Source organism: Anopheles coluzzii, chromosome 2 (genome assembly GCF_943734685.1).
Source record: "Anopheles coluzzii chromosome 2, AcolN3, whole genome shotgun sequence".
In the NCBI taxonomy this organism is placed as follows: Eukaryota; Metazoa; Arthropoda; class Insecta; order Diptera; family Culicidae; genus Anopheles; species Anopheles coluzzii.
In genome coordinates this window covers 35,214,453-35,226,177 of record NC_064670.1, presented here as the reverse complement: position 1 = coordinate 35,226,177, position 11,725 = coordinate 35,214,453, and the positions used below count along the sequence as shown (strand labels likewise).

The following is an 11,725-nucleotide window of genomic DNA, read 5'->3' as shown; positions in this document are numbered from 1 at the left end:
GGTTGCCCTTTTTATAGACGATATATGCTAGTTGCAATGGTCCAACAATTAAGCAGCATTTTTCCATTGCTTTGCAATGATGACACTACACTTCCACCATGCTAGCTAATTACTTTGCTGCCGACTGTTTGACCGATGTCCATTAATTAACACAGACGAGAGTTGCCGATTCTAGAGCCGTGACCTCCCTTCCGGCAGCAAGAGACAATTTCGGTACGGAGCGAATCAAGTTTTGACGTTGCCCGGAGTTTTCCCTTCGCTCTTTCGCGCGCTGTCTGCTGTCAGTGCTAGCGAGAGGATGGTAGCGGAAGAAATTGTCGCTCCCCAAAACAGCGGCAACCAACACTATCGCTCAATCATCGGTGTTGACAAATCAATCACGAGCAACATGTTTTAGCATTATCTCCATTAGGGTGTCGAAAGTTGGTATGACCCTGCGAAGGGCCCGGGATAAAGACAACATAATCATCGTTTCTTCCACTGCTGCCCGGTACACTGGGATGGTCGTGCGCGGCTGGCGAGAGGGAATTTGTTTGCACACTGCTAAACATAACATCGAAGAAAAATAAACTTAATGGTTCATTAAGCAACCCATGCTAGTAGAACAAAACTTTTCCTTCGGCAGCTCCACAGAAGCTTCTTGTTAGTGAGCGTGCTCGTGTAAATGTGTGTGTGAGTGTGTTTGTTCCAAGGAGAATGTTTTCCGAAGTGATTTTCGCATCGTCACCCGTGCTAGGTAGGAACGATGAAAAACTACCCTGGTGGCTGGTGAGGGGTGAGATGATGACATGGTAGAAAAAGACGTTGCCTCCGTTTTGCCTCCCCCTTGTTCCGTTGTTTAATTCGAGACGAAATCGATGTGTTTGTCCGCGCCTAAAGCGGTACTCGGCTCGCAGTAGAACAAAAAAAGTGATGCGGTCCATCAGCGTTCGCAGATCAACCGCATGGGTGGCGGTGTAATTAAGTTCATGGGTAGAAATAATTATGCGCTCCACCGTTACCCAACGGTGGTAAACAATTAGCTCACGAAACGTGCCATTAATTTGTGGCCACCGCTGCTTGAGCGACTAGCTGTCCGGTTCGTTTCAGGTAAAGTGCAACAAAGTTTAGTCGATAGCTTCAGCAGAAGCATGAACATTAAAGATGATCTTGATACAATGTTTTAACAGTGAGTGAAACGAAAAAAGGAAAAGAGATATTTTTTGTAAGAGTGCTAAATGCATTGTTTCTATGGTATAATACAAAAAACAAGAAACTGAAAACTGTGATTCTAATTAAGGCCCTATCACATTGGGAAATTAGGAACGGAATTGGAACGTCAAGCGGCGTTTCACAGGTTTTACCTTGCCAGGAAAAATGAATTGGTCCAGATCAATGTAGATTCTGTCAAGAAGTACAATTCCACTGTCACGGAGTAAAATGATGGTTTTTAGAAAGAAACACTTAGAGCAGATCTGAAAGTGTCTTCGTAAAATAACTCCTTTGGCATACAATTATTATTTTTAATAAAAAGACATATTTTACACAAAATTCCGTTCCATCATTCTGAGCGTGTTATTAAGTAAGTGAAGCGGAAATATTCCAAAATTATTCCTGTAATGTAATAGAGCCTTAATAAACAAGTGTGTATAAGTTATCCGTTTATGTTTATTTCCGTGCTGTGTCAGTCTCACAGTTAAAATATATTAGTTTACAAGCAGGAAGTAAGCTTGTTCTGATTTAAAGTGCCCAAATAATTGTTGGATTAACGAATTAAAGCTACGCTGGTTGCTACGTAGTAGAAAAAGAAAAAAAAATACAGGAAATGTTATATGTAAAATGGAACATAAGGAACATGACTAAGGAAACAGTTTTGTACTTTGTACGACTGTGCTTTAAGTATATTTGTGTTTTATGCTTTTTAATTTAACATCTTACACAGCTTAGCTCAATCGAGAATTGTAATACGAAAGAATGTGTTTGTATAAAGACAAAATCGGACTGCTGCCATCTTACTTCCTTGCTCGCTCCTTTCATTCGTTATTGTTGGTTTTTGGTTAGGGTGTGACCATTCAGCGCTTTTGAAGAAAACTCCCCTTGAAAACCTTCATCATAAATCATCAATATGACACCCTAGCTGCGAACGGTTCAAAGCTTACCGGTAGACCAAACCAACACAATCCTACATGTCAGCGTAACTCTATGAACCTGCTCGATTGAAATCATTGATCCACAGCATAGACCTGGATGTTGTACAGACAAAAGTTTTCAATAAAGTCGAATTCGTTAAAAAAAACTTTTAGCACTAGGGGAGCTTTGATTGTCAGTTTTTAAGACAGTGGATCATGTCAAAAAAATAAACACGAAGAAATGGTTGGACCATTCTTCATACACTGTATCTTGCTTCTTGATGCAGTGATACAGATATAGGGTGGGAAAAGTATATAAAAAAGGTTATCCTAGCTTCTTTTATACAGCAAATGGGCATAAACTGACCGAATCAGTGTTGGTTACGTTGGGCCGTTTTGTTAAACACACTATAATACCCGTCACTAATAGCACAGTCCTTTCAAAGTCAGTAACGGCCTCTACAGACGCACGCATGTTCGTCCACCAACCCACACACACACGCACACACACACACCCATACTCTGGTCCCAGAAGATGGAGAAGAAAAATTTAGCTCATAAATTTAATTTTCCAACCCATCCTTTCTTCCATTAGCCTCACAGAAACGCCACGGAAAAGACGACGGGAAAGTTCCGTTTTTTTGTTGTTCGTCAGAACTGTCCCACGTCTCTTTATTTTTTTATGCCCGCTTCCAGCCAAGTAATTTTGTGTAAATGTCCAAACGATATCAAAGGACGAGCCCCGAGTGACCGAAACTGGAGGGCCACCCGGGATAAAGCTGATGAATGGCAAGTGAAGAACCTCAACAGGCCTCTAATGGTAGCGGCAGTTCCATCACATCAAAAGCATGCTCGACTTCGGGGCGCTCGAATGCCGAGGTTATCAACGCCATCGCTCATCGAGCCGGACCACACCGAGATGGAGCGCATCGCTTTCCTTTACAAGAGTGACACAGAATGTCGCCGAGAGAGGGACAAAAGATAAGTGAGTACAAAAAAAAGGAGACTAGGCAACCCATCTCCTTTACTGCTTATCAAATTTACCACCGAGTTCATCGTTTGCTGCTATCCTAGCAAAAGGATAATTTTTTGCTCGTGTGTTGGCATGGTTAGAAACATCGCCCCAAAGATGTACGTATCAGAACTAGTGACCCTTTTTTTGTTGGCTGAACCGCCCGAGAATGAAGGCAATGTGTAAAAGATTCCTTCGTACGCTGATTTTAAGATGGCTCGACGCCTGCATCCCTTTTGCGGTATCATCGCTCCATTCCACCTGGAGCCGGGACGAATAATGACCGATGCGAAGAATGGCACAGCACACCGCAACACGATGACGGCGACAACCCGGGTAGCTCTGTTTTTGGATGCGTTTCCACGGCAAATGCTTACCGTTCGTCCGCTGAGGTGAAAAGATTACAGTTTGCATGCTTTTATTTCCACCGTTTGTCCGAGATCCTGCCGTCACCTTCATCCATCATCTCTGGCCCACCTTCTCGGCACGGAGCGTTCGGGCTGCTTGCAAGCTTCGTCCTTTATCTGTTCGCACTCCGCGCTCCGCAAACCGCTCGCCGACCCCGCCGTTGCACAAAAGCCGCTGCCGGAGCATTCAATGCAAAAGGGGACCAAGACAACGCGCGCCGGACTTGCCTTTCACCAGGACGCTTATGATTTATTGAAGCTATTCTTTGCCATTGCGTGGCCGCTGTCGTCAGCGTCGCGTTTGCCGCCACGATTGTCCTGATCGTCACGATGCCTTTTTCCACCCTCATCCCCCCCCCCCTCTCCCTGCGCCACATTGCAAGCCGGTGGTTTTGAGCTGCGGTCATTCTGACCCGGCCACAGTTAAATGCTCCGCTTCTTGCTCTTCTTCAAAGTCACCTTCAACCCGGTGAAGCGCGAGGGTGTGATGCCGAGTTCCACAGCGGTTGATTCATCGCACGGTAGGATAATTTATTCTTATCATTCGCTCCACCGCTCGGTACAACACTGCTCATCAACCCCATGCCCTCACCACCGGCAGGAGAGTCGGGGACAGTAAAGTGAAACTAGTTTTCTTGAATCATAAAATATAAATTCGAGCACATTTTTCATTCACGATCCACGCTGCGGCAACTTGCTGCACGTGCAAGGGAGAGCGAGCAAATGTATATGCAAGTGTGGCTGTGAGTGTGGTATTGTTGTGGCTAGGGTGATAAGCGTAAGATTTCATGCAAAACATTAGTTACGCGATAATAATAAGCGCCTTTGAGATGTTTTGTTTAGTCCCTTTCTTTGCGTTTGTTCGAAGCGTTTACGTTTTGCTTGATGATTAAGCATCAAGGACTTGCGTTGCAGTTTACAAGGAGTTTGGGGAAATCTTTTGCTTATACTTTTGCATGCTTTTGTGGTGCTTAAATTGTCTCGGTGCGTAAGGTTTGAGCTGTGGTAAGGTAACAAACACGGGAAAGTTAAAATAAAACAGTTACAAAAAGACTTTTTTTTTGTTCATTATTATCATAGATCATCTTTGACAAATTTTTGAATAAGCAGTCGTATGAGTTTCATCTTCATTGAATTCTTTCAATTGTTGTTAGAAGTTGTAACTCATTTTATAAATTATTGTATTCGGTCTTTTTGATACGGTTTGGTGTAGCTGTCGCACATATTTTCAATGGATTGATATGTGGAATGACATATTTGATTAATTTTATGTAACAACCCGACCGACGTTTATTCCATGTTCCAGGTTTCAGTTGTCATAATTAATTTAAGAGCTGCCTTTATCACAATTTTAGCGGGAAATTATTATTATTTGTAATGGTAGTTACAAGGAGCCATTCCAGACTTTTTATTGAAAAAAAAACGGTTGAAAGGTGCAATGGGAGATTATTTTTAACTACTTTTCGAGTGTCGCTGACAATAAATTTAAATAAAAAATTAAATTATATAATTATACTTAAATTATAGCATTAATCTCTATCACCAATTATTTAAAACATTGCGCACTAGTTAGTTCAACCCGCTTTCCAGTCCACTTTTCACTATAAAACGTATGGTTCTGTTACAAACAAGCATTTGTCAAAGCATGTCGTATAAATTGAGCCTGAGGCAAAATGTTCCAAACAAAATACCATTAGTGCAATCAGCCCCACAACAACAGTTGTCCAGACGCTCGTATCTCGCTTGTTAACGACGCACGAGGACGGTGCAGCGAGAAGAGCAAACAAATCTCTCTCCTCAAAGTCGGTAGAAATATGTCCTAACAGGAAAACTTTGTGTACGGCAAGGAACACGGAACCCTTTCCCTGCGACGAAACAGTGCCCGGGACCTCAGAGTGCAATAGGGGGTACGTGCAAGCACTTACCTCTACGATGACACTACGGCAACTACTACTACTACTAATACTACTACTACTTCAGCTATTGCCGTACCGAAAACTATCGTCAACTCCGGGCGAAGAGTCAACAAAACTCAATTCGACAAATTCCACCACCCACAGAAGATTCAAAAAGGTGAGCGTGGCGTAAAATATGTTTTCCCTCGAAAGTAAACTTCTAGCGCTAGCGCTGCTACGGGAGACGGTACCATGGCGACCAGAAGTTGGAAGAAAGATGCATCATTCCCCTTGACTGTGAGTACCAAAAAAAGAAGAAGAAGAAGATGCTGGAAACGCATAACCGGATCTGGCGAGGGGTGAGCAGGCTGAAGCGGTTCTTCAAAATTGCTGAGACTATCTGAAAATCTTCCCCAGAAACCACATCCTACCGCAGCATCGCAACCTACTAATGGTCGTTTTGCTGTCCCAGCCGACCTCTTCCGACCGTTTACCTTCCAAACGACCCGAGGTCTCATCGAGGTTGGATCATTTCCGGCTCCGTGGTTTCGACTGTCGAATGGGATGAGTTTTCCTGTGTTTTTGTTACCCACCACCACTGCCGCACTCCCAGCGCAATCCTTCAGAGACATCCTTCTTTGCTGGTGAATGTGCCTTCGCTTCGTCGTTCTGCCCTCCTTCCCTGGCTGGTTTAGATGGTGCGGAAAAATTCAACCGGTGGCACAGTTTATGAAAAGTCATAAATTTTACTTTTACCCCGCTACACATCCACACACCAACACACACATACACAGAGCAATGGAAAGGCTCAATTCTGTTACGCGTCAGAACCGCACACTTGAAACGAGGAAGTTTTGCCGTCCGTATATTCGTGCACATGCTGCATCAGATCTTTCCTCGGAATTGGCTCGGAACTCGTCCATTGCACCGTGCTCTACCTGTGTTTTTCAGAGTATTTTTCCTTCCCCACAAGGCAATCGTACGCGTTGTATCAGCTGCAAAGAGGCAACGGTGAGGCTTCACTTCACATCCTTCTGCCGAAGGGCCCTCCGGTCCTAGTTTCTTGTCCATGTTCACTACCCGCGGGGGCGGTTCGGCTTGCCTACTGGGAAAGATGAGGAACGTAATTTTAAACTCAATTTGAAACACATTTCCGGGGCATGTTTGGTAAAATAGCATACGTACACACACATACCACCATCACCACCACCAGCATCAAAAACAATAAACAATGGAAAATTGTGCAAAAACTGAGGAGAGAAGGCAATCCGACCTAAGAGTAGTGCTCTGATGACGACCACAGGAACGTTACAAAGATCGTGGCACCCGGCTGCTCTCCCCCTTGAGTCATCCTCCTGCGCCTATTCTATTGCGGTTACATCACAGTGTAAAAACAGAATCGAGCAGTTTTGTTCGTGGTAACGGAGCTTCGTCCTCGTTGGATGGATTGTCATACTTAGTTTCCATACCCGAAAGCGTTCACCGTTGGAGTACAATTTTTGTTTTAGTTTGGTTCTAGTGAAAGTATGTGTACATTGTTATGGTTTGTCTTAGAACTATATCAGAAGAGTACAGATTATAGAGAGTTTCGTTTAAGCTGGTTAATTAAAAAATAGTCATATATTAGACCAATCTAGAGCCATATATAAATTAATAGCATTTTCGAGAAACTCATTTCTTCAAATTAATGAGAAGTTTGAATTGTTTTCAATTTCTCATGTTGTAATTTTCTTCTGAATTATTCACTTGTTTTTCTCAAACTGTTTAAATTATTTAGAGAAATTAATTTCGATCGAATTTTGCAATCACTTTCTAAAACGCACTCATAAAGAATATGCTTGTTGCGAATGCAACTGAGCTGGTTTCTAGCTTCAATCATTATTGGGTTGCACTGTTCTATTTGTTTTCATTTGTATTGCCATCAAAAGTTACTTACCGATCGCTCAGTACACATTCTACACGTGTTTTATTGATTTTTGTGTGGTTGCGATAGTTTTGGAGATTGACATTTAAGCTTTCCAAAGACGTGTGTCTAGTATCACATTTTGCAATCACTTTAGGCAAAAGTGCGTGGGCTCAACATGTTGTTTGGTAAAAGATAAATTAATTGTGTTATGTTCTGTTTACATGTTCTATATTTTATTTTTGTCCATTACTAAACTCTTCGCATTATGGGATAAATCCACTACGAATAGAACGTTCACGTTTAGTCCTAGTTAACAAACAGCGTGGCCGCAATGCATAGAGCTTCCCATCGCGTGACCCAACGTGACTCCTGCAGGAGAGCTTAGCATAAGCTATCACACAGATGAATCGTGTACTAATGTTTCTAAATTGTCCGTGTGTGTTATGTGCTTTGTCCTGCTGCTTTACACCGGTCACAATCGTAGTCCGGGTCATCAGCATCAGCTTTAGGGATAATAGCAAGCTTGGTGTTTTGTTTTTCATTACCCATCCATTTAGGCGGAGGTTTTTATTGCCCTTTACTTTTTTGTTAGAGTCCGTCTACGACCAGTGGTAGGATGGCGCACGTCAGCTGGCGAAAAGAGTTTCACTCTACCGCCCTTTCTTCTTCACTGTTGCTTCAACTGCGCCGGGCCGGGACACAACCATTAATGGCACGGCAGAGGGATGAGTTTTATTTTTTAAGCGATTGGATTAGTGAATGCTTCGCAGGTCCGTGGGTAGCAGTTGCAATGAAAGGAAAGGAAAAGCAAGGAAAGGAAACAAAATAAATACAAGCTCATCGCTTCTCATTCCACGTGCCGGGGCAAATAAAGCGTGGCCTGTTGCGGCTAATCATAATCAGTGCGTGCCGATCGTGCCAAACGAATGCAGCGCAACCCGGAAAGCATTTAAAACCATCCGGAAAACATTCCGAACTCTATCAAGCTGTGCCATTGTCCCGTGGTGGTGGATATAAAAATCAAAACGATAAGCTTTAGCAGTGGAGCAGTGGAGCGCGTTGTTTCGGAAAATTCCTTCCCATTCCCATTTATTGTGTTTTTCTTTTTGTTGCTGTGCCCAGATAGCGATCAGCCATTCTTCCGCTTAATGTGCGCGAGTGAGTGGATTTGAGGCTTGAGTTTATGTTTTACGGTCGATATTTATAAGCGATTATGATCTTAATGCCTTCGGTTGGGACAACCGAACGATATCATCCTTCTTGCCTGTTTGCCTCGACAAGAGCTCGGTGAAACAACAAGAGGAATCATTGATTCGTTTCATACCGTTGTTTGCTTTTTTATTCACGAACAATCCGGGTTTCACATTCATTTAGCTATTCTTCCAAGCATGCCAATGATATGACAATCGATACAGTCTGGTTTAAACGAAAGAACAACATCCACTTATCCCTATCTTTGACTGTTCAAAGATGAATTGAAACGAGAACCATAACACAAGTATCGAATAAAAGCGAACGATCATTTGGTAGGGTATATTAACGTTGATTATGTTCCAATTCTGTTCCGTGTATGACCAAAAGCATCAGCCGAGTAACGGGATGGTACTGAGTTTCGGTTTGTACCTGCGACCGAACAAGCATCAATTTATGTACCATTTCTGTCTTTCAACGAGAACGAGAGGAAAATTGCTAATTTACCTCACTCAAAGAAAAGAGAAATCGTATCCTGGGAACAAGGAAGTTTAATTGACCTACGTTACGATGCAAAACGTCCGTCAACATAGCTTTGAAGCCACCCAAAATGCTCATGAAACCATCTCATCTAGCCTGTTGTATGGATGTGCTTGATGGGAGTGTAATTTAAGAGGCTATTTCAGATTTTTTTCCTCTGTTTTGTTATTCTTCTTTATCAATCCCACCCCCATCCCCATCTCCGGAAATGACTCTTCGTTCGCGAAGACCCGAACGGAAAGGATGATACATAGGCTGGAAGGTATCATTTTGTTTATTTCCCAGCCATTATGGAAAAGACTGATTTTTATAGCTCCACAATTCTTCCTCAGGTTCGGCAAGTGGTGCCTGCGACTATTCAAATGAGGAACGGGTGGATTTAAACGTGAAATGGACCGTCGTCAACAGTTGGAAAAGGATGATGCCATGGAATTCGCTACCCTACCCCGTGCCAGCCAGCCGGTAAGTGTGCGTCTTAATTGACCATTTTACGGTTTATGTTGAGCAACGTCCAACCAAGTGAATTGCGATTCAAGTAGGTTTTGGGAGTGGATCCAAACATCCCACATAGCTCAACATAAACAACCACATGCTGCGCTTCCAAACGTACCCATTCTGTGGCTTTCCCAAATGTTGGTTAGACGCCAGACGAGAATGATTTTAAATATCTTGTTTTAGAATCGTTAGTTTTTGTTGCTATTGTACTTCATTGACTATTAATAACTCGTTGGCGAAGGATTAACTGGAATGTACCGGTGGTTCAAACGGGCCGGTACAAGGAGCTATGAGTTCTAAAATTAGATGCCCATTAATTTAAACGCTGCACGATTTCGTTCTCTTTCACGCGATTTTTGCGAAAATTCTATCGGCAGGGAAGCTGTTTAAGTTTAATCGGAACTATTAAATTGATCCTTAATTTTATTGAACCTTTTTCACACAAAACAAAAATCTCACTAATTTGTTGCTCATACTAGCTAAAACTTTTTCGCCAATCTTTCGCAAATGTAAACTAACTTTAACAGACGACTGTATGATATTTAGTATGTTTGTAAATCTGTTGAAAATTTTTAATGTGTTCATAAATCAATTGTTAAAACATTATTACAAATTAAAAATATATTACTATGAACATATATCGTCATATTTCACAAAGCGGTGGATGCGTACTTACCTTCGCTGTATCCGATTTATTTACTCATTATGGTTTATGATCCAATTGTGTATCATAACGCATTATCTTCAAATGTTCTTTAGATGTTATTTTTATTTTTAAAAAAAGTTCACACGAAACAAAACAATCAAAGCCGTAATGCCTGTACTAAATCGCATCATGCAACGACGCCCTTTTTAAAAGATTGATCCGCAACCGGTCCGCGCTGGTGACGTGCATAATGAGATAAGCTTCGTAAATCCGGCAACGACTTCACCACCAAATGCCAATAAAACGTTTAACAAGTAACGAACGATTTCAATTACGAGTTCAACGTTAACCGTCAAGACGAGCCGGCCAGGCGCCAGAATCGACCGCGGACAAGTTATCGCCCATCAAACTTCGATACCGGCAAGCCACTACGACCCGTTGGACCCACCGAACGCTCACCACAAATCGGTCACCGGGGACAAATTATTTGCGTGCCCATACTTTGCGCATTTCACCCGCTGCCCTCGGTGTAACGAGCTTATCTGCCATCTTGCGTGCCCATGCCGAGCAACCGTGTTGCAGCGCTGGTTGGCAACGATGGGGCCTGGGCCACAAATGTCCTGCGGTGACGGTTTTTCCCATGACAACCCAAATCACCGCACACGATACGATACGATAAACACGCCCGCGCCCAGGAGCGTTGAGTGTGTGTGTGTGTGCAGAGGACGACACAACACGAGAAGAAGAAAGAGAAACGTTCGCTTACCGCCGGCCACCAATCGATCAACTCCTGCCCGTCATCGTACGCATCCAACAGGTATTTTGTGTACGCGTGGCAATAAAGTATGTATTTATGAAATTTAATAATAAGATTTTTGACCTGCTTTCGTTCTCCTCCCCACTTCAGCTTCACGTTTTTCTACGCGCGTGGAATGGAATTTTCCGCTCCGGTAGCGAACGCAGCAGCAAAGTAGCTTCGAGCAGTGACTAAAGAACTTTCCCGGAACAATGCGTACGCATGTGAGAGTGTTTGTGAGACCAGTTCAACTTAACTCAACGCTGCCAAAAACTTGCAAAGACTTGAAAGAGCATGAAAAACAACTACAACAAAACCGCCGTCCCTATCGGCAATAAAAACATTCCTTTCTAACGCCCGTTGGTTGAGTCGAATGATTTCTTGATTTGATTTTCCATAGCTACGTGCCGCTATGTTCCTCCCGCGTTTGGCACTTACCTATTCTTTTCATCATGTTTGCAACGAAAACAAGTACTTCGGAAGAGGATTGTACATATTTTTTCCCCGTTGAATTGACCGAATGACCTCCAGCTCTATGCATTAATGCATTTTGTTGAAGATTCTATTTGTATACATGATTTATGACTGGCACAGTTTTGCATGGAGGTAGTTAAGTGATAATTAGGTAAAGAATTTAATTGGTTTATGTTGGGGCGGTCTCGTGGAACAGTTGTATACTCGTATGACTTAAAAACATAACATACCCATTACGGACCGTTATGCAGAATA

At 42.7% G+C, this 11,725-nt stretch overlaps 1 long non-coding RNA gene across 2 annotated transcripts; it reads left to right on the top strand.

Moving 5' to 3' along the window:
- Positions 1-7,255: 7,255 nt before the first annotated feature.
- On the top strand, positions 7,256-11,725 carry LOC120953080 (uncharacterized). Of its 2 annotated transcripts, XR_005751347.2 has the most exons (4): positions 7,256-9,321; positions 9,392-9,521; positions 10,414-11,017; positions 11,108-11,725. It is a non-coding gene; the product is annotated as an uncharacterized LOC120953080 (long non-coding RNA). The 2 variants fall into 2 exon arrangements; XR_007451790.1 differs by having other exon boundaries at positions 9,392-11,017.